At 37.8% G+C, this 26,045-nt stretch overlaps 1 long non-coding RNA gene across 1 annotated transcript in view; it reads right to left on the bottom strand.

Moving 5' to 3' along the window:
* The window catches only part of LOC129482842 (uncharacterized), a 70,789-nt gene that overhangs the window by 13,747 nt on the left and 30,997 nt on the right, over positions 1 to 26,045 (bottom strand). The window contains exons 2-3 of the long non-coding RNA XR_008657829.2: positions 9,083 to 9,249; positions 6,000 to 6,092 (exon numbers count right to left, since the gene is read on the bottom strand). This is a non-coding gene — a long non-coding RNA (uncharacterized lncRNA). The remainder of the gene's footprint in view (positions 1 to 5,999; positions 6,093 to 9,082; positions 9,250 to 26,045) is intronic.

Below are 26,045 nucleotides of genomic sequence, written 5' to 3'. Positions count from 1 at the left end.
TGAACAGACACTTCTCAAAAGAAGACATTTGTGCAGCCAGCAAACATATGAAAACAAGCTCATTTTCACTGGTCATTAAAGAAATGCAAATCAAAACCACAATGAGATACCATCTCACACCAGTTAGAATGGCAATCATTAAAAAGTCAGGAAACAACAGATGCTGGAGAGGATGTGGAGAAATAGGAATGTTTTTATACTGTTGGTGGAAGCATAAATTAGTTCAACCATTGTGGAAGACAGTATGGCAATTCCTCAAGGACCTAGAGCCAGAAATACAATTTGACCCAGCAAACTGTATTTACCCAAAGGATTATAAATCATTCTACTATAAAGACATATGCACACGTATGTTTATTGCAGCACTATTCACAATAGCAAAGACTTGGAACCAACCAAAATGCCAATCAATGATACACTGGATAAAGAAAATGTGGCACATATATACCATGGAATACCATGCAGCCATAGAAAAGGATGAGTTCATGTCCTTTGCAGAGACATGGATGAAACCGGAAACCATCATCCTCAGCAAACTAACACAGGAACAGAAAGCCAAACACTGCATGTTCTCACTCATAAGTGGGATTTGAACAATGAGAACACATGGACACAGGGAGGGGAATATCACACACCGGGGGCCTGTCAGGGCGTGCGGGCCTAGGGGAGGGGTAGCATTAGGAGAAATACGTAATGTAGATGACGGGTTGGGATGCAGCGAACCACTGTGGCTCATGTATACCTATGTAACAAACCTACATGTTCTGCACATGTGCCCCAGAACTTAAAGTATAATAAAAAAAATACCTATCCTCAGATTGAATGAGTCTGTAAATGTGAAAGAACCCGTCTCAGTGCTAGCAACAACTTCAATAAATATTTGCTGAAAAAGTGAGCCATGCCTCCAAATACATGCCCTAAACAATTACAGACAGAGCTACCATATTATGACCACTTGATAACCACTGTTGATCGTACAATTATCTTTTCTATTCCTTCAAGCATATGGAGAAGTACAGAGCTTTGTCACCATTCTCTCCACTTATCTTGCCTAATTGCCTCATAAACCTTGCTCCATTAATAATCCTATATTAGTTTGGTATTTTCAATCACTTATTCTCCAGTGTCTTTCTCTCTCAGGCCATAATTATGGTTGGGGCTCTCACATACTTAAGTGATCCCCATTTACCCTGCCTGACCTTCTGATAACTGTCCTATCTTCATCTTTCAGGTCAGAATATTCTAGAAAGAATATTCTGTATTCACTCCCTTTCTGAACAACTGTCTATGAACTCTTTTTTTTTCTTTTCTTTCTTTTTTTTTTTTTTTTTTGAGATGGAGTTTCACTCTTGTTGCCCAGGCTGGAGTCCAGTGGCGCGATCTTGGCTCACTGCAACCTCTGCCTCCCCAGTTCAAGCGATTCTCCTGCCTCAGCCTCCAGAGTAGCTGGAATTACAGGCATGCACCACCATGCCCAGCTAATTTTGTATTTTCAGTAGAGACAGGGTTTCTCCATGTTGGTCGGGCTGGTCTCGAACTCCCAACTTCAGGTGATCCACATACCTTGGCCTCCTAAAGTACTGAGATTACAGGCATGAGCCACCGCACCCAGCCAGTGAACTCATTTTAAACCGGCTTCTCCTTAACAACTACAAAAAATGTGGCAACTAAGGCTACCACAAGCCTCTTAGCTGCTCCTTTCAATAAATGTGGTTCAAAATTCATATAAGTTTATTTTTATTTTTGTTTAGTGATACTTGTCTTCCTGGAACTCACTTAGCTTCAATTACACAAAATCCTCCAAGTTTTCCTCTTTCTGATTTTTCTTTCTTAATCTGTCCTTCTAGTTCATTTTTCTCCTGTCACCTTTTGAATGTTGATGTTCTTCATAATTCTTTCCTTGATTCATTGCTTTTCTCAGTCTGCATATACTTTCCTTTAGTTATCTCAACCATCCTCCCAGTTTTAATCTCACCTATGTCCCTAAATTTCTCTCTAACACTAGCTACTCTTCATTCAGTCTTCCTATAAAATATTTGCAGCTATTCCTTGATAGGTACTCCACAGGAACTTCAAACTCCACATGTTCAAAACGGAATGTTCCTCTAAATATTGTCATCCAGCAGCAATTTAAATTATGCTCATTACCAAACAATTCCCAAGGTTTGTTCATTCTAAGTCATAAATATGTCTGGAATCTGTCTCTTCCCCTCAATCCCCACCACTCTCCCTGAGCTCATGTCTTGGACAGTTATGATACTGCAAATTGTGTTCCTCAGTTAATCTTCTCCTTGAATATGTCTCTCTGTTACTAACATAAGAACAAAATAAAGTCTTTTGCTTAGCTAATTCACTCAGACTTCTTCTAGTCTTCTACCATGGCCACACGATTTATTCATTCATTCGAGAAATCCTTATTATAATTACTTAATATCTGTTATTGTAAATGGCAGAGATATAATGATGAATAAATGATGGTCACTAAACTTGTGAAATTTACAACCTAGTAGAGAGGAAAAGCAAACAAAAAAGGTTACAAAAGTGGTAGATGTTATGTATTTAGGATATATATATTCAGTACAGCAGAGGCATTAGAGAATGAGTGGATGACTTTTCTGATTCTTAGGCCCACTGATGCCACACTGGACTCTTGAAAGAACAGAATGATGAGGAAGGGAAGAGTTTTTTTTTTCTCCTCTTTTATTTTAGGCTCAGGGGGTACATGTGCAGGTTTGTTACATGGGTATAATGTGTGTCATTGGAGTTTGGTATACAAATGATTTCATCACCCAGGTAGTTAGCATAGTACCTGATAGGTAGTTTTTTTACCCTCACCATCCTCCCACCCTCCCACCCTCAAGTAAGCCCTAGTGTCTGTTGTTCTCATCTTTGTATCCATGTGTGCTCGATGTTTAGTTCCCACTTATAAGTGAGAACATGGGGTATGTGGTCTGCTGTTCTGCATTAATTTGCTTAGGATAATGGCCTCCAGCTTCATCCACGTTGCAGCAAAGGACATTATTTCATTTTCTTTTGTGGCTGCATAGTATTCCATTGTGTTTATGTACCACATTTTCTTCATAATCCACTATTGATGGGCATCTAGGTTAATCCCACGTCTTTGCAATTGTGAATAGTGCTGGCATGAACATAAGGGTGCATGTGTCTTTCTGTTAGAACGAGTTATATTCCTTTGGGTATATACCAGAAATCGGATTGCCAGGTAGATGGTAGATCTGTGTTAAGTTCTTTGAGAAACCTGAAAAGTGAGTTTTGAAAAGTCTTGTGCTCTAGATAAACCAAATTACTTCAGATTTCTTTTATTCTCTCTCTCCTTTCGTATGTCCTATAACTACACATATTGCTCCTAGTTAAAATGTCTCCTATTTTAGACACCTAATTCACTCCTTCTAAGCCATCTCAAAAGTCATCTATCATGCAGACCTTTAATGACTCTCCCAAAAACTAAATCGTTTTCTTCTCTCTGATCTGTAGCTTATTGGTAACTCTATTCTACACTGTAGTCATTTGCTTCCACTTCGGTTATTTAGAGGGCGGAGTTATGTGTTTTCCATCTTCGCATCCTGATTTCTGGCAAATAACAACCAGAGTTTCCATTATCATCTGTTGAATGGTTACAGCACACCAAGTGTTTGATGTACATTCTCTCTAATTTTCACAATAATCCTTAACTGTAAACATTATTATCATGCTTATATCTGATGAAGGGGCAGAGAGGCTGTGTTTACCTAGCTCAATACAGTTAGTAAGTGGTGAAGCTGAGTTTGAAATTTAGGTGTCAATCTCTCTCCAAAACCTATATATTCTTATTGATGAACTACAATATCATCCTAGTCGATAGTGAAGGAATGTTGAAAGGATAAATAGATGGATTCCTGAATAAATCAGTGGTTGAGTACATGGTCTTCTAGAGTTGAAATGATAAAATATTAGCACAAGCTCCATACCCATTAGCTTCTTCTCATATGTGAGATAATACTCAAACTCACAAAATTTTATTGTAGTCTTGCTGCATATATCCTAATCATCTGTCTTGATCTGCTTATGTCTTATATAGACATATACACAAAAATAATTGCTTTTTTAAATGAAAACATCCATGACAGTCCACCTAGTAGAACATAAAATAATACAGCTGAACATGTGTAATTACATTATGTAATTATGCCATGTAATGCCACATAAGGTATTATCAATAGATTAAGTTTTTTTGTCCAGATAGAAAACAATCTGGTAAACAAAATGTGATTATTGCTGTCATTAAATATACTTCCGAAAGATATTTTCACTTGTTTCAGATCTTATACCTAATATCCTAAGTTATGTTGTAACTTCATCACACGTAATGTGTGATATATAAATACCCAAATAGGAATAGATGATATTTTGGTGTCATTTGGTGTTTATCTTGCTTGGAAATCCTAGATACCAGAAACCAGAGAGTGACAGACAATTCTCAGTTTTGTGCATTTTGTATATAACTTTCATAAGCAAGTTCTATAATTTGCAACCTCATGAAGACAAAGAAAAGTTGAGGCTGATTATGTCTACTAAATAGTTACCTTGGGCATACTTCTATAGTTAATGTCCAGTGAGATTTTAGTATTAACTTCCTATGGCTTCCATATTCCTCAGCATACATTAAACTATGTTGCAGTAACACATAAACCCCTAATTCCAACGATATGGTAGGTTAAATAATGATATCTGATATGATGTGGATGTTTGTCCCCTCCAAATTTCATGTTGAAGTTTGACCCCCAATGTTGCAGGTGGGCCCAGTGGGAGACGTTCAGGTCATGGGAGCTGATACCTCAAGAATGGCTTGGTGTTGTCTTCACGGTAGTGAATGAGTTCTCACTCTATGAGTTCAGGTGATGTGCTGGCTCCCTCTTTGCCTTCAACCATGACTGTAAGCTTCCTGAGGCCTCACCAGAAGACAAACAGATGCAGGGGCCATGCTTGCACAACTTACAGAACCATGAACCAAATAAACCCCTTTTCTTTATAAATTACCAAGTCTCAAGTATTCCTTTATAGCAATGCAGAATGGCCTAATGTATTCTCCAATGGTGTCCATATCCTAATCTCAAGAACCTGTAACTATGTTATCTTATTTAGCAAGAGGGACTTTCTTTGCAGATTAAGTTAAGGATGTTGGAATGGGGAACTACGCTGGATTATTTGGGTGGGTCCAAGTAATCACACGGGTCCTCATAAGATGGAGGCAAGAAGGTCAGAGCGAGAGAAGAAAATGTGAAATTAGAAGCAGCAATTAGGGAGACAAGGAGAGGAAAACACAGATTTGAAGATGTTATGCTGTTAGCTTTGAAGATGAAGGAAGGGGCCACAAGCCAAGGAATATAGGTATCCTGTAGAAGTTGCAAAAAGCAAGGAAATAGATTCTCCCCAAGAGCATCTAGTAGCACTATACAACTTTGATAACATCTTGATTTTAGAACTTCTCAATCCCACAACTATAAGATAATAAATTTGCTTTGTTTTAAGCCACTTAGTTCATGGTAATTTGTTATAGTAACAATAGGAAACTAAGATAAAAGTCCTTAACATAAAAAAGAGTTACCACTTTAGACATGCCACATGTCCATCACTGGTCAGTGGCAGGGGCTTTTCCTTATATAGTCACTTAAGAACTCAGGTAGACATAGATTCTACTATTTGAAAAATCACTGGTCACCACAGCAGGAAGAAGAAAGTATATGGAGGGCTCAGACCCATTATTCTATACTTTGGTCTAGATGGTAACACATGTCACTTCTGTTCATTATCCATTGGCCAGGAAGTCATATAATCTTGTAAACTACAGAGAGTTGACAAGTGTAACCTCCTATGAGCCTGAAGGGAAAGAAGAACTGGATTTTAATCCGCACTGAATTTGACATTTTAATGTCTACCTTAGCCTCATACTAGGGAGTCCATGAAAATCTTGAGAAAAGGTGGAAAGAAATGTTTCTTACCTGATGGGTCTAGATTCCTCTCTTTCATAGTTCCAGATCTGCTCTTCTGTGCCAGTGTGTGTTGAAATGACCTGCTCCTTATGTTACCAGAGCCTATATTGTTAAGTACAGAGAATTCTCAATGTCTGAAATTCTTCACATGTAGATGTCATGCAAAGAATATTAACTCTTTCTACAACTCTAGCTATTTCAATGCTATATACAATCAATGAGCTTAAAAAATTTGTTTCTCCAAAGTTGCAAGTACAAATCATGCTGAGCCTTGCATCTCTTTCTCAGTTTTATTGCTTTCTGTATCATATTTGATCCACACTTGAGAACAGCAGAAAGATATAACCCACTTTTTATTTTCATAGATGACAGCAAAGCACAGGTAGGGCAAAACCTGAAAACAGCTCCCAACACAGCTGGACACCAATCCTGCTAGCGTACTCTAGAGAGGATGCTTAACCATGTCATGCAAATTTTTTGTAATTTTTTTACATACGTACCTTACAATATTCACATTTGGCTGTAATGGTATAGTATATATAATTAAATGTGATAGATAAGCAAAATATTTTTAAATATTTCCATAAAAGGGAGACAATATTAAAATAATAACAACGGACCACTCTAACTATGATACATGGACTCCTAAGACAGGCCCCATTGATCCCTGCCTCCTATATAATCTCATATCCTTGTGTGATATCTTTCCCTTGAGTATGCCATGGACTTAATGACTTGTTTCTAATGAACTGAATATAACAAAAGTGATGGGATGTCATTTCAGTCCTTAAGTTGCAAAAGACTGACTTTCCTCTAGCTTGCAGATTCTCTCTCTCTTGCTGTTTTTGATAAGCAGGCTGCTATGTGAAGTGGCCAGGTGGCAAGAAACTGAGATTAGCCTCTGGCCTACAGTCAGCAGGAAACTGAGGCCCTCTGACCAAGAGCCTGCAAGGAATTGAATTATGCCAACAACCAAGTGAGTGAGCTTGGAAGTGGATCTTTCCACAGTTGATCCTTGAAATTAGACCTCAGCCCCAGATGTCACTATGATTGTAGCCTGTGGAAGATCCTAAGCAGAAAATCCAATTAAGTTTGACCTACATTACCAGCCCACAGAAACTGTGAGATACTAAGTATGCTGTTTTAAGTCATTTAGTTTGGGGTAATTTATTACATAGCAGCATATAATTAAGACACTAGACATTTTGTTTCTTCAGGATTTTTGTTTTTGTTTTTCTTTATTTTTTATGTTGTTCCAACATGTTTGCTTCTTCCTCTTTTAATAGGTTCAAGAATAATGAGAAAAAAGACAATTAAAATGTTGGAGTAAATGGTTTTAGCAATAATAAAATGTAGATTCAATTTTTCTAATTTTTAAGTATAAAATTTTGTAAGAGATATTTATTTTTAAAAGGAGTTGCTCTAGAATCTAGACATTAATATGTCCCCAGAATGTGTTTACAGATTTCTCCATTCATGCACACAAAATCTAATTTCTACCTTAGTTTACAGAAATCCACCCTTTGTGTAAGGTGAGTTATATCTAAAGGAAGTTTATCAATTTCTTATTAAAGAACTCTGTGTCTTTGGTCTCTTCTTCCTAATGAATATCAACATTTGAGAAGAAAGATATCTAAGCAGGAGGGCAAAGTGATCTGAAATAAAGACTTGAAGATTGTTATTAGATTTAGACTATGTTAAGATGAATCGCTGTCTCATGGAAAGACTCAATAGCTTATGCCTAAGAATACTATAATAATCACAACGATAGCCATATTGGTTGTTTTGAATTTGGGTAACAGAAGAACATAGGTCTTTAAACCATTAGGCATATCTTTTCTGCTCAAAACTATTTCTTTACATTTTATCCCTTTTAAGTCTTTTAAAGCTTATCACACAGAAAAAAATAACAGTCTGGGAGAGGAAGACTAAAGAAATCAACTTTCTTCAGAGCACATATAGATTTACTGTAGCCAATTGATGACACTGCAAAACTGGCGCAAAACTGGCACACTTAATAAATAAATGAAAATCAGAGTGAATCAGTTCCAGTGCTGTATGTTTTGAACCAGGTCCTCAAAGGAAAGTCATCATCAGAAGAAAGAAAAATGCATTTAAGGAGTGTTAATTATTGTCTATCTCCAAGACCAAAATAAAAAAAGCTTAAAACTTTTAGACTGTTAAAAATCTACTATACTAGGATATTAAAGTATTTTAAAGAAAATGAGATTTATGCTTAACAAAAAAAATTCCCATTAAACAGCAAACTATTAGAAGAGAAAATCATTCTGAATCTCTGCACTTCTCAATCCAAATACAATTCCATAAGCTATAACTCAGTAAAAAGCTCTATATTTTGGATCCTGAAGCTTGACTCATAATTGAAAGGAAACCCTCCTAATTCATGATTGCTGGTCTCACATATATTACAGAGTAACCTTTACTGTAGTTTCAAAGTTTAAGATTTTATTTACAGTAGTTTTTGCGAGGTCATCAATTGACACGATGTAGTTGCTATTTGTGAAAGACAACAATTTGAACTGCAACTTGAAATCAATTGGAAACCAGTCCAGTCTCTAGAGGACACTTGCAGTATGCTTCACAGGGCTAACCCCATTAAGCATCAAATGCAACTACAAACTCAGCACACTAAATGAAGCTTTTCTATTGCACAAGAGAATAACTTCACATGAATGACAATTTCTGTAATGCTTAGGCTTGACAAAATCTTTAAGTGTAATACTAATCAAAATAATTCCAGGAAATATTGTTTACACATTATCATCTGGAACTAGCTGGTAAGGACTGAGAAGTTTGTCAATAATTAGGTGCTCTGACTTTTATATAACTTATAAGTAGAGTTGTCAACTCTAAAATTTGGGGAGTTTGGTAGCTCTGTTAAGTTGGGGAAAATGTAGATCCCCAGCCTCAGTATTCTCATCTCTAATATGGGAATTCTGGAACAAATGATCCTGTATCAATACACTATTGCTGTACAACAAATTAAGCTTAATGGCTGAAGACAACCACTTATTATTTTGTTTCAACTCAGGGACTGGCTCAGCAGCTCTGCTGCTCTGGGCCATGCTCACCTGCTCTCAGCTGGGCTCACTCATGCATCTGCTATCAGCTGGCTGGTTAACTGTAGTTAGTTCAGCTTGATGGCATCATTGGGGAAACTCAGCTCCCTTTCACTGGACTTCTCTTATACTTCTCCAGCAAACTGGAAAGGGTGTGTTCTCATGGCAGGGGCAGGAGTCTACAAAAGAAAGCAGAAATGCAGAAACACATTTCAGGCTTCTGCTCACATCAGTTCCACTAAAATCCCATTGTTCTCATCACGTAGCCAACTTAGAATAAGAATGGGGAGGTCACTACCAAAGGGCATGAAATAGAAAGGCATGAGGCATGGAAAATTAGATCCATTAGTATAATCACCTTACAATAATCTTAAAGTTGCTTTGCAGCTTATAATTGTTTGAGTATAGGTTTTTTAAAAGAGGCATCCAACACAAAATACTGGAAAATATACTGTAAGTGAGGAGGGAATATATGAGAAAGAAAATCAACTACCTCTTCTCTGCCAGTAAGTCTTTGTGTAATTAGATATGAAAGGCCCGCACTTGAAAAAAGATCAGATATATTTTAATTTAAAGTGAGTACCTTACAACTGACTGATCTACCTTTCATGCATTTTTCTCTTAACATTTTTCTGTCAAAGTTTTTCAAAATATAATAACCAAGCAAGGAAAATACAACAGATAACTATGTTTGATGAATGCCTGATTACGTACATTCATTTTCACTTCTCATTCTCATTCAAGTAAGAGCAAAAGAAACATGAATGGGGAGAAAAGGGGAGTAATATAGTATTTTTAAAAAGAAAGAATATTGGGGGTTTTATTTTTACCCATTTCCTTTAATGCCCATCAGAGACCCATTATAATATCGAAGGGCATCTTTTGTTTGGTGTAGTTGTACTGATAGATAGTGAGGAGTAATCTGAACCAAGTACATTGCACTGTGATGTCATCCAGGAACTGTTTTATAAACCACTACTAGATAAAAGAACTCTTCCCTTATTGACTTCTTCTTTTAGGACTCTAGAGGAACCCTATTAAATTTCATCTTCAAATTATGCCCATAGACAGTCTTCAAATTCAAGGTTATAAGTCATAATCTTGGCCACTGGTTAAATCACCCAGTAATAAAAATGCATTTCTTCCCTGTTTTGAAGGATAACCCTGAGAACTAAGGTATGGTAAAGGACAAAGCTATGTAAGCACATATAAATCACAGTTATGTTATTGCAGTAGGTCATGATATTTCTGCCTCCAACTCCTCTCTTCTTTTCCTCTGAGGTAGATTCTAAAACTTTGAATGAACACACTTACAGTGATGTTTATACCTTTATACTTTACAAATCATTTAAAGTAATACAGTATTCAACTCTATAATTCTAATTTTCTAATAATTCCTCAATTGAGTTAAAAGCTATGACCAATTTGACTAATGTATGAAAAATTAACTGACTTATCAGAGGTCACATCAATCAACCACTCTGCCAAGACGAGAAATCTCTGTTGAAGCATTTATTTAACTAATATCCCTAGAGGAGTCAAGCTATAGCAGACCTTTACATATTCAAAATGTCTTGAAGGCTCATCTTTTAAAAGTTGTCTTAGTCTGTATGGGCTGCTATAACAAAATGTCTTAAATGGGGTAGCTTATAAGCAACAGAAATTTATTTCTTATAGTTCTGAAGGCTGGGAAATCCAAGATCAAGGCACTGACAGATTTGTTGTCTAGTGTAGGCCCACTTTCTGGCTCATCAATGACATCTTGCTATGCACTCACACGGTGGATGAGGTAAGAAGTCTCTCTCTGGCATCTTCTGGAAGAACTCTAATCCCATTTGTGAGGGTTCCTCCCCTGAGACCTAATCATTTCCCAAAGGCCCCACCTTCTAATACAATCACCTTGGGGGTGAGGATTTCAACATATTTGGACATAAATGTCAGACCATAACAAAAATCATTTTATATTCTATGTCATAACGTGACCCTGTTAAGATAGCATAAAGGCATTTGGAATTTCTAATCTTCTTTTATTCCCAGTCCACATGTAAACTGGGACAAGAGGAATAAGCTGTAGGCTCATACTGTGGTTTCAATAACCCATATCCCACTGCCATTTGTTCAAGTTCGGGAAACATGACCCTAAGCCAGTCTGTGCTGCACTGTTTGTATTATTCCAACAATCAAAGTTTCATTTTTTCTATATTTGTGTCAGTCTGTTTTCACACTGCTGATAAGGACATACCAGAGACTGGGAAGAAAAAGAGGTTTAATTGGACTTACAGTTCCACATGGCTGGGAAGGCCTCAGAATCATGGTGGAAGGTGAAAGGCACCTCTTACACAGTGGTGGCAAGAGAAAATGTGGAGGAAGCAAAAGTGGAAACCTCTGATAAACCTGTCAGATCTCGTGAAACTTACTCGCTATCACAAGAATAGCACAGGAAAGACCAGCCCCCATGATTCAATTACCTCCCCCTGGGTCCCTCCCACAACATGTGGGAATTCTGGGAGATATAATTCAAGTTGAGATTTGGGTGGGGACACAGCCAGACCATATCATTCTGCCCCTGGCCCCTCCAAATCTCATGTCCTCACATCTCAAAACCAATCATGCCTTCCCAACAGTCCCCCAAAGTCTTAACTCATTTCAGCATTAACCCAGAAGTCCACAGTCCAAAGTCTCATCTGAGACAAGCAAATCCCTTCCACCTATGAGCCTGTAAAATCAAAAGCAAGCTAGTTACTTCCTAGATACAATGAGGGTACAGGTATTGGGTAAATACAGCAATTCCAAGTGAGAGAAATTGGCCAGAACAAAGGGGTTACAGGGCCCCTGCTAGTCCAAAATCCAGCAGGGTAGTCAAATTTTAAAGCTTAAAAATGACTTTTTTTGACTCCTGATCTCATATCTAGGTCATGCTGATGCAAGGGGTGGATTCCCATGGTGTTGGGCAGCTCTGCTCCTGTGTCTTTGCATGGTACAGCACCCCCTCCCAGCTGCTTTCATGGGCTGGTGTTGAGAGTTTGTTGCTCTTCCAGGCACATGGTGCAAGCCATCAGTAGATCTACCATTCTGGGGTCTGAAGGATGGTGGTCCTTTACCCACAGCTCCACTGGGCTGTGCCCTCGTAGGGACTTGGTGTGGGGGCTCCGACCCCACATTTCCCTTCTGTGCTGCTCTAGCAGAGGTTCTCCATGAGGGCTCCACTCCTACAGCAAACTTTTGCCTGGGCATCCAGGCATCTCCATACACCTTCTGAAATCTAGGTGAGGGTTCCTAAACCTCAATTCTTAACTTCTGTGCACGCGCAGGCTCAACACCACACGGAAGCTGCCAAGGCTTGGTGTTTCCACCCTCTGAAGCCACAGCCCAAGCTTTACATCGGTCCCTTTTCAACCATGGCTGGAGCAGCAGGAAAACAGGACACCAAGTCCCTAGGTTGCACACCTCATGGGCACCCTAGGCCAGGCCTGGCCCACAAAAATCACTTTTTCCTCCTGGGCCTCTGGGCCTGTGATGAGAGGGGCTGCCATGAAGGTCTCTGACATGACCTGGAGACATTTTCCTCATTATCTTGGGGATTAACATTAGGCTCCTGGCTACTTATGCACTGGCTTACTTATGCACTGGCTACTTTAGCTCCTGGCTATTTCTGCAGCTAGATTGAATTTCTCCCAAGAAAGTGGGTTTTTCTTTTCTATCACATTGTCAGGCTAAAAATTTTCCAAACATTTATGCTCTACTTCCCTTATAAAACTGAATCCCTTTAACAGTACCCAAGTCACCTCTTGAATGCTTTGCTGCTTAGAGATTTCTTCCATCAGATACCCTAAATCATTGCTCTTGAGTTTAAAGTTCCACAAATCCCTAGGGAAGGGGCAAAATGCCACCAGTCTCTTTGCTAAAACATAACAAGAGTCACACCTTTGCTTCAGTTCCCAACAACTTCCTCATCTCCTCCTCTGAGACAGCCTCAGCCTGGACCTTATTGTCCATATCTCTATCAAGCTTTTGGTCAAAGCCATTCAACAAGTCTCTAGGAAGTTCCAAACTTTCCCACATTTTCCTGTCTTCTTCTGAGCCCTCCAAACTGTTCCAACGTCTGCCTGTTAACAGTTCCAAAGTTGCTTCCACATTTTTGGGTATCTTTTCAGCAGTACCTCACTCTCAGTACCAACTTACTGTATTAGTCCATTTTCACACTGCTGATAAAGACATACCCAAGACTGGGAGGAAAAGGAGGTTTAATTGAACTTACAACTCCATGTGGCTGGGGAGGCCTCAGAATCATGGCAGGAGGTGAAATGCACTTCTTACATGGCAGCTGCAAGAGAAAATGAGGAAGAAGCAAAAGTGGAAACCCCTGATAAACCCATCAGATCTCGTGAGACTTATTCACTATCATGGATAGCATGGGAAAGAACAGCCCCCATGATTCAGTTACCTTCTCCTGGGTTCCTCCTACAACATGTGGGAATTCTGGGAGATACAATTCAAGTTGAGATTTGAATGGGGACACAGGCAAACCATATCAATGTTAAAACAAAATTCTAACGTAATTTTTTGTCTTACATATTCAACTTGGAATTCCTGACTTTTTGTTTACTTGGAACTTCAAAAATTGTTATAGATATATCACTTTTTTTCTGTCAGGACCTAATTCTTATTTTAAAAAGTTACATGGTGTCAGTTTCAATTTCTCTTGAGATTTCACTTAGGTAACACAGACTATCACAATTTTGCCTTTAATTCACTCTCTGGTGAACTGCTGTGCTCTGTCATTAAGGTTTGGAGCCCACCTTTATAAAATGAGCACAAAAAGGAAGTAAAAATTATGGGTCTTGCATTCACTTCTCATGCATGTAAGAAAGGATGGAAAGATGATTTGGAGCTATATTACAAAATGAGTCAGAATCTGCTTACTAGTGCTGGAGGTCTTTCACAAACTCTCAAATTCTTGGGAAAACACAGCACTCTTTTAAAATGTCATATTACATGACCATTCACTGCCTATTATACTACTACACTCAAGCCTATGATTTCAGAAAGTCCCTCTCAAAAGGAGGTTCAGAGTGCAACTAGATTTTTATAACTACCATTTAAATCATCAAAATAGAATATGCTTCTTTGCTTTTAATTTACTTTTCATTTCTATGCGGTGGAGGAGTTCATCGTTAAAATCCTCTCTGGAAGGTTTGCAAAGATAGAACTTTGGTTGAGGATGGAGGCAGAGGCAGCACTGGCAAATCCAGACTGCAGGGATCACTTTATAGGTCTTGAGAAAAAATAGTGGTAGGCAGGGAAGTAAGTAGGAGAGAGGAATTAACTAAACAGAAGTAAAACATGTCTTATTTAAACTAGTGGAAGCGATGAAAATTTAGCAGCCATTGTTTTTCTCTTTATTCCTTGTTATAAAACTAAAAACTATATTTTTAGGTTAGCTTTTAATTTATGGGAAAAGGAAAGAAACCTAAAAGAAGCCCCCTACTGGCCAGTCTAATTTCTGCCCTATTTGTTCCTTAAAAAAAATAAAAAATAAAAATGTCCTTACCTTTCTTATATTTTCCTACATTTAAGATATAATTTAACCTTCTATTGTTAATTGAGATTTATCATTGTTATAAATGCAATATACAAATATAAATCCCTAAAAGCATTTCAGTAATTTGTCTTTTATGACAAGAAGAAAATCAGTCTTTGAAAGATATATGTATCTTATTTTAAATTTGCATTTAAAAGTCTATCACTAGTAGATTAGTTTTGTTATTTTGCTCTTAATCTGAGCACAAAATAAGTTGGTTTTGATTATCTCAAACTCTGGGAGGTCTTTAAAATTAAATAACAAATCAGAGTTTTATTCAAAATTATTTACAACAACAGTCTTTTGTCTTATTCTAGAAAATTAAGGGGACTACACAGCAAAAAATTCCAAGGCTGTGTTTGTTTCACGCTGTTACTTGAATCTATGATGAAGTCATTTCATAGGCTTATTCTTTAGAAAATAAAACTCCTTAGGGCAGACTGACCCGAGTTGCACAGGAATGTAAATAAAAATGATTGAGTATTTCGCTCTTTACATAAGACAAATATTTTACTACATTGCATACTATAATAATCTTTCTCACGGCCAACACAGAAATATTAGCATCTACCAAATATGGCTAAATCCTCAAAGCCTATTTATAAAGCAAAAGCAGCACTGGAAATTGACATCACTTACATTTAGTCACATTTTCAAAAGAGCATGATTAATGAAACAGAAGTGTTCTCATGGAGCGTGTGCACCATGTGCTAGTGACAGTTATATCAGAACGAACTACATGTAACATTTATCTTCCTTTTGCTCTGGTATCTCCCGAGTGAAACACTTGGGTGTGTATGAAAAGCGTCGGGAGAATGACAACTCATTTGGTATTGACTTGGCCTTTGTCCCAGCTCTGTCTTACGTCATCGACCCCTTCCTCATCCCTGCTGTCACTGACTTTGAGAAAACACATGGTTCAGCCATTTGACATCCTCTCTGTAAGACCAGGGATGAGTCTGCTATGTGTAGCTCTGTTTATTAAAACCTCAATTTTAAGAAGGTTACCATTCTACATAAAACCCTTGACCTCCCAGAGTTAGTGGTGTGAGCCTAAAAGTTGCCAGGACGTGCTAAACTTTTCCTGAGAAAGAGTCCAGTCAGCAATTTTATGACAATCCTTCTGACCTGAGCTTTGCTTAATACCATCAAGTAGGTCACAGGACAGTCAGGAGATTGGAAATGTATCACTTGATGAGGTTTTTCAGATTGATAACACGAGGGTAAGCAACTGTGTCATCCGGGAGGCTCCAAGGTCCAGGGTCCATTCAGGGCCAACTACAGCAGTGCCCCTTCCTAAGTCCAGGCCATTCCCACCAACGGAAGTCCAGCAGGGGGCAGCTTCCCAAAGCTAAATCTAAAAAGACCATAGCCAGCCCAGCTAAAAGTCCCAGGAAAAGGCAATGTTGCCTAACAGTCATGAGACAGCTGGAAAAGTCCCTGCACCTGACACACACTGTTACAGACAGTGCTGCCTCACAGACGTGTAGAAGGCACATCAGGGAGAGTGTCGGGGTCACGCCAGAAACTTCACATTAAATCAGGGAGGATTTGTTTGGGGCTCACATTTAGACAGAGAACAATGACTTCTCTGTCATTTTTGTAGTTTTGTTCATTCGTATTTGAAAATAGCAGTTCTCTCTCTGGCCTGACTGCATCCCTTTGATGGTAACTGAAGCTTTCCATTGCAGCGGTGCTCCTGACGGGGGCGACATTGAACCTGCTCAGGGCTCAGGGCTCCTCTTCCCGGCTCTGTGGCCTCCCGGAGCATGAGTAACACTATGGCCTGCACAGATAGGACTTCATTGTCCTTAAACGGAAAAATGCCTGCATGACCAGAGTTGGACCAAGCCAGAACAGGAGCCCCTGAGAAGTGCTAGGTACATTTTTAACAGTTCCTGTTTACTTTCCATGGGAGATTATGAGAAGAACACAAGAGCACATTTATAAGTAGTTTTCATGATTCATGTTATCACTGAAACCAGATGCTATTCTGAATCAAACAACGCTGAAGTAATGTGCAATTCTAGCATCTGCTTAACTAATCCAAATATTCATTAATACATAAGAAAACACATTCTATATGTGTTTTAGAGTACACATTTATCACATGCTCATAAATACTTAAATACAGGAGGTATGCTTGGAGGAGAAATTATTAACTTTTCAGAGATCTGCAGATTTTAGAAAGTTTTGGGGGGGGAATTAAATTTTAATAAAACAGCATTTGACTTAATCACAGAAAAATCAAATAAAATTGTTTTCTAGATTCTGAAAGAAAAACAAATAAATTATAAACTGTAAATGCCTTTTGTCTTATGAGAACCTTGCTAGCCTTAGTAATTGTATAATATTATGAACCTTGGGAAACAGTGCAAAGCATCGAAAAATTTTATATTTACATATATATTGACTCTAATAAACCTATATCTGTATTATTGTTTAATATTGATTAAAATTGCTTATAAATTTATATTAATAGGAAATATATCCTGATTTAGCAGGATTTTAATAACTACAATCATGTATTGCTTAACGATGGGAATATGTCCTGATAAATGCATCAGTAGGCAATTTCGTCATGTGAACATCAATATCACGGTGTACTTACACAAACCTAGATGGTATAGCCTACTGCTTCTAAACTACATACCTGTACAGCATGTTACTGTATGTAGATGATTGTAACACAGTGGAAAGTATTTATGCAGCTCAACATAGAAAAGATACAGTAAAAATATGGTATTATAGTCTTATGGAACCGTCATCATATATGCAGTCTATTGACTAAAATGTCATTTTGCGTGATAAGGGCATTTACTCCAATATTGCTTTATTAGATTGGCATCCTTGTTGACTCGAGACCCTTTCGTTATGTACTGATGACCACCTATTGATTCGCAGAAAGTCTTATATTCTCACTCTTGTGCCACCCTCAGTTATTTCCCTCTGCCTTCTAACTGTCCACTTCTCCACTTCACACCACTAATCAACTGCTGTGAACTTGGCTTTTACCTTGATCTCAGCTCTTCCAAAACTCACCAATCATTTCCTAAATGCAAAATATAATGACCTTTTCTCTGTGTCCATCATACTTTGTATAACATTTGATATTGTAATGAGTTGAATTGAGTCCCTCTCAAAAAAGACAAGTTGAAATCCTAACTTTCAGTATCTCAGAATGTGACCTTATTTGGATACAGAGTTGTGGCAGATGTAATTAGTGATGAAATGAGGTCATATTGGAGCAGAGTTAGCCCCTGATCCAATATTACTGGCTTCCTTCTAAGAAGATGGCCAACTGAAAACATATACAGAGAGGACACACTGTGACAACGAAGGCAGAGATTGGAATTAGGCAGGTGCAAGCCAAGGAACACCGAAGATTGCCAGGAAACCACCAGAGGTTAAAAAGGGGGCGAGGAAGAATCTCTTACAAACATAAGAGAGACTGTGGCCCTGTCGATGCCTTGATTTCAGACTTCTAGCCTCCAGAATTGTGATGTGATCAGTTTCTTTGATTTTAGGCAGTTTATGATGCTTCATTAAGGCAGCCCTAGGAAACTGATAGTTGCTACTGACCAAAGCTTTATTCTGCACTTACCACAATTTTTTAAATGCTCTTGTCCACAGGATTCCATGCACCATATTTTTCCAGAAGCCTGGCTACAGATTTCATAGGACCACAGGATTCTTTACTGCCTCTCATCTCTTAATTTCCTTTTTTTTTTTTCAACAGGATTTAACTCTTGTGTTGCCCAGGCTGGAGTGCAGTGGCACAGTTATAGGTTCACTGCAGCCTCTCCATCTCCTGGGCTCAAGTGATCATTTTCCCTCAGGTGCCCAAGAAGCTAGAACTACAGGCGTGCATCACCGCACTCAGCTAATTTTTATTTTTTTGTACAGATAAGGTCTCGCTTTGTTGCCCAGGCTGGTCTCTAACTCCTGGCCTCAAGGGGTCCTCCTGCCTCAGCCTACCAAAGCATTGGAGTTACAGGCATGAACCAGCATGCCCAGCCTGATATTCCTTGAAAGACCTCAAACAATCCTACAGTATCAACTACTGCAAATATGTTAGGGCTGCTCCAGTTCACATCTACATCTTGAACCTCTCTAAGTCTTCATGGGTCAACCTCCTATATTTTCCTGCAGCACACCAAAGTGAATAATATTCAAAAGGCTCATTCACTCTTTCAAAGTTAGTAACTGTGTTAGCTCATTTTCACACTGACATAAAGAAATACCTGAGACTGGGTAATTTATAAAGAAAAGAGTTTTAATTGACTCACAGTTTAGCATTGCTGGGGAGGGCTCAGGAAATTTAACAATCATGGAAGAAAGGGAAGCAGGCGGCAAGGACCTTCTTCACATGGCGGCAGGAGAGAGAATAGTAAATGAGTGAAGCAAAAACATCCCTTATAAAGCCATCAGATCTCGTGAGAATTTACTCACCATCATGAGAACAGCATGAGGAAAATCACCCCCATGATCCAATCACCTCCCACCACGTCCCACCCTCAACATGTGGGAATTATGGTGATTACAATTCAAGACGAGATTTGGTGGGGACACAGAGCCAAACCATATCAGTAAACATTCTTTTTTCTATATCCCTAAGGCTAATCTTCCTGTAGGAGTTCTGCAGTGAGACTTGTCACCTCCTGTAGCTTTATAATATTCTTAAAAGCAAGAAATACATCTTTGTGAATTCCTATCTTAAAGTGAGTTGGAAAAGTCTTGAAAACTCTGACAAAATTGGCATGTTTTCCCTTTCCTTTCTCATTGGCTGGCAGTGAAATCTGATATCTTCTACATCCCAGGACTGCTTCCAAATGGAAACAGTATGGGAACAAGCCTTTCGCTCTCCCTCTTTCACCCCCGGTGAAGAGAAGGAAACCAGCTGGACAGAGACGTCTATAGGAAGCTACGGATCAGAGTAAGATGAGGAGACCATAGCAAAGTAGGGAGTGTCTTCCTTTGGGGCAACCAGGAAGGGATCCACCTCTGCTCACCATTAAAAGATCTTTCTTTTGCAGGTTTAAACTAAATTTTATCCTGCTTTGGAAAAATTTAACAGTATAATAAAGTCCTGAATTATCAGGAAAAAATATTTGTTTATTTACTTATAATTTTTCATATGAAACTTGTTTCACAAATGGATAGAGAAAAAGCAATGATAAATTTTGATTTGAAAGTGACAATCTTGACAATGTTTAAAAACTACAACATTGGGATGGAATCCAGACTGCTATTGTAAAGGCATCCAAAAACCAACTATAACTTCAAAAAGAAAAATTTTTTTTCTGCATTTTGGCATCCAGGAAAATGGCATTTTATATAAAAACGGAAAAGCTGTATTTGAGCCATGCAATTCGGGGGAATTGGTAAGTTGAGGGTCTAATATAAAACGCAGTTTAAAAAAAAGACTAAATACAAACTTTACAAACTGAAAAAGCAGACTCCCAGACTACTATTGAAACTCTTTTTACTTACAGATATTTCTCACTGCTAAAGTATCAAAATGGTACCACATTAAAGTAGTCAGGACCATCTTTATCCATCTCATAAGTATCTGCATATCACCTGTATATACTATGGTGAAAGCTATAATTTAACATGTATTTCAGAACTATATATATATGTAACTATGATCCTAAAACCTGATAAAGTCCACAAAAGAAAACCCTAGATTTATTTATTTATTTATTTATTTATTTATTTATTTTTATTATTTTTTTGAGACAGAGTTTTGCTCTTGTTGCCCAGGCTGGAGTGCAATGGCATGATCTTGGCTCACTGCAACCTCTGCTTCCTGGGTTCAAGTGATTCTCCTGCCTCAGCCTCCTGAGTAGCTGGGATTACAGGCATGCACCACCATACCCGGCAAATTTTTTAGTAGAGATGAGGTTTCACCATGTTGGCCAGGCTGGTCTCGAACTCCTGACCTCAGGTGATCTTCCCACCTCGGCCTCTCAAAGTGCTGGGATTACAGGCATGAGCCACTGCACCCAGCCCCTAGACTTATTTAATTTATGATACAATACTAGAAAATTATAACCCAGGGAATATCTCAACTGTTTTTCTACATGTGACTGAGAACTTTCACTTGACTCACATAAGATTATCCAGGACTCCTAGAATCTGGCTGTAGCACCATTCCTTTCTCTTCCACTCAAAAAGCAAATCAGAACAGCAAATGGTGACTTTGAGTCTGAGCTATTTTTTAAAAATAGTAAACAATTGGAAAAGATAAATGATTTAAATAGTATTTAAAAATTATTCACAATATATCCTGACAAGTGGGTGGACTACTGTATTAATAAATAACAAACCATAGCAAGACTTTTGATTTCATTTTTTAAAAGCAATTTTGAAATTGGTCACTAGAATTTTTTATCACATCAGTGGATTAGAGAAGGAAAACCATATGACCACTTTGATAAATTCCAAAATAATAAGTGAAGAAAATGTCATGACAAGGTAAGGCTTATTGTTAAAAATGATTTAACATTTTTATCTAGTAAAACTTGTAAAAACCGAGAAGTAGGATTCTTCCTTAACGTGCAGACTATTTATCTTAAATCAATAGCTAGAATCATAATTAACTATGATTGTTAAATGTTAAAATGTTTTAGGCAGTAAAATTAAAACAAGAAACAAGATAAATATGCCTGCTAATATCATGTATTTTGTTACTATGGAAGTTTTTGCCAATAAGGCAAGAAAAGAAAAATACAACTTTGGAAAGGAGGAAATAATTTAAGGTTATGTACAGATGATACGTGACTGTCTTTCAGCAGATGCTGAGAACCAACTTAGAAACTCTGAGACTAGAAGAGTTGAATAGAGTTGTCTGAGTTCTACCTGATTAAGACATAGCTAGCCTTCAAATACACTAGCGATTGTCATTTACAGAGTATAGGGAAATATTCCATTTATGATTTATAATAGAAATTTAAAAAATATATAGTACCAAAATAAGCTTGGGAAATACGTACGTCCTACATAAAGACAACTGACAAAGTCTAAAGAAAACCAACATAAGAATCTATAAATAAATAGAAGTCTAAATATATAATGTTTTAGTACAGGAAGCCACAATATTGCACACATGTGAAGTCTTCTCTAATTGTTTTATAGATTAAATACAACTCCAGTAAAAAAATTTTTACAAATTATTTTAATTTGACAAACTGAATTTTTTACATTACATAGGGGAGAATTTAATACATGAAAATATAGATAGCTATTTATGTGATATTACTATGAGAAGCTCTTTTTAAGTATTGATCCAAAACAGTGTTTTCACGTGTGGTTTGTTAACTATTTCATCTAGAAGTAACTAGGTACTTGCTAGTAAACAGTTGCCAGGGCCACACCAAAGGATTGGTACTCTGATTATTAAAGGATATTGACCCAGGATTATTATACCCTGAGGGTAGGTCCTGAGAATCTGTCTTAATGAGCACACCAAAAAATTCTGATGCACATTACATTTGAGAACCACTACCAAGCAGAATAAGGCTGATAGATTTACTACACAGTTTGTGAAAATTTCTATATAATAAATGCACAAAATCGGGCTGGGCACGGTAGCTCAAGCCTGTAATCCCAGCACTTTGGGAGGCCGAGGCAGGCGGATGACACCAGGAGTTAGAGACCAGCCTGGCTAACATGGTGAAACCCTACTAAAAAAATACAAAACTTAGCCGAGCGTGGTGGCAGTTGCCTGTAGTTCCAGCTTCGTGGGAGGCTGAGATACGAGAATCACTTGAACCCAGGAGGTGAAGGTTGCAGTGTGCCGGGATGGCCCCACTGCACTCCAGTTTGGGTGATGAAGCAAGACCTTGTCTCAAAAAATAAATAAATACACAAAATCAAAAGTAAAAAGAAAACCTGTTTAGAAGCATTACTGTATAATAAAATAAAATATTTAATAATAATAAAAAAACAAATCAGTAAGAAAAAATATGACTTTCCTCAGAGAAAAGTGGGCAAAGAATGAGGACAGCCAATTCACAAATAGAAGAATGAAAAGACAAAAAGGCACATGAAAAAGAAAACGAAACAGTTGATACTCACTTGCAAAATAAAACCAGATGCAGCTTTCTTTACAAATTGAGAAAGATGTTTTTAAGCATAATGACGTGTTGGCAAATGAACTTGTCCCTCTCAAATATCATGTGAGACTTTGGTTTGATACAGTTTTACTGGAGAGTTATTTAGCAATGTGAATCAAGTATTTGAGAACTGTTAATTCCTTTTGACCTAGTAATTTTACTCCTTAGGAATTATCCCAAGAAAATAATCAGACCTGCACCAAAGATTTATATATGGATACATATACAAAGCACATATTTGCATATAAGGACTACACCCACAGATCCATAACCGTAAAGGCTCAAAGTCACTGACTGTTGGCTTTTAAACCTTTAAACTTTTACACACAGATCCATATCTCTGAGTCTAGTCTTTATATGCAAATGCATATGTTTTATATATGTATATTTTTTAGATATCATTTTATGTGGTTTATATTTATTCAATTTTTGTATGCTTGGTTTAGAAGCATATAAAATGTTCACTTTTCAGAAAACATTAGGAATTAGTTGTATTTTAGAAAGACATGGAGAATAGCACATTTCAATTTGGACTAGCCACTTTTCAAGTGGCCGGTAACCACATGTGGATAGTGGCTATCCTATCAGCATAGAGCTACACAAAGGGCGTATGACTGCCTATTTTACTATACTTGCAATTTCCGTAGGTTTGAATTTTTTTAAAATAAAATGTTGGCCAGGCGCGGTGGCTTATGCCTGTAATCCGAGCACTTTTGGAGGCCGAGGTGGGCTGATTACCTGAGATCAGGAGTTCGAGACCAGCCTGGCCAACATGGTGAAACCCTGTCTCTACTAAAAATACAAAAAAATTAGCCAGGCCTGGTGGCAGGTGCCTGTAATCCCAGCTACTCGGGAGGCTGAGGCAGGAGAATCACTTGAATCCGGGAGGCACAGGTTGCAGTGAGCTGAGATCACGCCATTGCACTCCAGCCCGGGTGACAAAACCGAGACTCCTTCTCAAAAAAAAAAAAAAAAAAAAAAAAAAAAGTTGGGAGAGGAAAGGCCTTTGAAAACACTTGCAATCACATTCATTCTGCTTCAGACTGTTTACTCTTCTTAATCCCAGCTAACCATGGTTAATTCACTAGCATTTTTGCTTTTCAAGCAGTGACATCCATAAGACCATATTGTGATCTTTCTATTCTTTGCATAGTTTCATGGTTCTTAGAGGGAAAAAGAAGATGTCACACATAACAAACAAACTAACCAGTAGTGACACTAAAATGAGAAAAGGATTTTGGCATGGCTGAAAAAAGCCATATGTATAATTTTTAAATCAGGGCTGCAATTTGTGGCCCAGCAAGTGAGACGGCATTTTGCTTCCTCCTCAAGAACCCTTTGTTCTTGTCATGAACCAGAATCTAAGCTTCTGCACTCGGTTCCTGGGAGGCAGAGTCCTCTGACCTGATCTGTCTCCTTTGACAAGGAGACAGATTTCAGCTTGTCCAAAAAAAGATAACCCCTGCTGCTCCCTATTTGGAAAAAACACATTCTCCTTCCTGGGAGAGGCCGAAAGAAGAATTGACTACAAAAGAGAATGTAACAAGTCTTCATTTTCAGCTCATTTCCCTTTAATTTTTATGCCAAATACAGCTGTGCCTTGAGTGGTGTGGCAACAGGCTGAATTTCCCCTTCTTTCTCAGATTGTCTCTTATTTTGACAACGGCTTCTTTTCGTTAATAAGAAGTCAATGACATGTTCCTCTGTTTTCTTAACAAAAATCTGCACTGCTTGTGGATAGGATGGTCACACACGTTTGCAGTTCAGAATGCTGGGGACTAGGGGGTAGGAAAAAACGTAGAGAAGCAGGTTTTACTGGGAAAAAAATAGTAGCAATGCAGCTACCCTAACTTGAATGGAACAAAGCTAATACTTGTACTTCTTGTTCCTTTCAAATGCCTTTCTTGAATACTTAAGTTCTCATAGTCCTGGAGAATCTTGAGAAACAATAAAACTTTGTGATTGTTTTAGAACTTCAAAACTTCTGCACAGGATTGACTTGAAATATCAGAGAGGTTCTTGTGGAAGAGGATGTGAGGGTATCTTTTTAAGCCAGCTGTCACTACATAGCCAGACTTTCAAGACAAAATGCTAAGAAAAAAAAACATTTTAGCTCCTCAAAAGAAGGAAGGAAAAGAAAGGAAGAAATGAAGGAAGGGAGGGAGGGACAGAGAGGGAGGGAGGGTAGGGGTGAGAAAAAAACACTTTGCTGCAGTTCACAAAAATTTGATTAAGTGTAATGAAAACTTTAATTTGTTGATAAAAGCACTCAGTTATTAAGTCATTTTAACTTTACTCATATTTCCCACTATGAATATGTAACATGTACGTATATGTATACGTATTTATTTCCAAACTTGAAGTTTAAAGGCAATCTCTATACCCTCTCCATATGCATTCTTTAAAATCAAATATAACATAAAATATTTATTCAGATGTTTTCTCTTCTTCAATCTTCAGTGAAGGAAAATATAATTTTCTTTCTTCAGCAGAGATTGCACAGTGGCTTTAATCAAATCAATCCATTTCACCACTAGATATAGAATATTTCCCTAAGGGCCACAAAAAGTCTAAGTTGATTTGTCTTTGTCAAAGCAGGTAAGTTGTTAAATGAAAGAAACAGTACCAGAATCCTTCCAACTAATTGAACTAGGAGAGAGGAATAAAGGAGATGAACTCTACATGCAAACATACATATGATTTCTTTTTTCCTCATCTGTCTCTTGCTCTGTTTCCCCCAGTTCTGTCTGCAATAGCAGCCATACAGCACCTAGACTGTTGAGAGATACTGAAACTTGAACAAAAAGGAATGTACAATGTGCAAATGCAATATCATTATTCAATAACTTTGCAAATAATTTTATTACCTGAGACACCATGGTTTCTTTGTCTTCTTTTTCTGTGTCCCATTCTCTGCCTCTAGCTGTGGATCTGTCTCTCTCACACACATACTCACCTAGAGGGGCACACATATTAATCTTACTTAAAGCTACTTCCTCTTCAAACCAAGAATAGCAGAATACCTGGATCCAATAAACAAATCATCTTGTCTCGACATCTAAAATAAATAATCTGGCAGAACACTGTAAATGAATACTTAATAGCAAAACTTAATAATAAGGGAACACACAAAGAAGTGCAAAAGTAGGAAGCTTTCTTGTATCACTTCCTCATGCCAAAAACAGAACTGGAAATTGTCACTCGAAAAACAAACTTTTAAAATATAGTAGTTCAAGTTTCAAACATGGTCCCAACAAATCAGATATACAACTGT

This window comes from Symphalangus syndactylus, chromosome 5 (genome assembly GCF_028878055.3).
Source record: "Symphalangus syndactylus isolate Jambi chromosome 5, NHGRI_mSymSyn1-v2.1_pri, whole genome shotgun sequence".
Lineage (NCBI taxonomy): Eukaryota > Metazoa > Chordata > Mammalia > Primates > Hylobatidae > Symphalangus > Symphalangus syndactylus.
The sequence above is the reverse complement of the archived record's forward strand: the minus strand, read 5'-3'. Positions and strand labels throughout refer to the sequence as shown.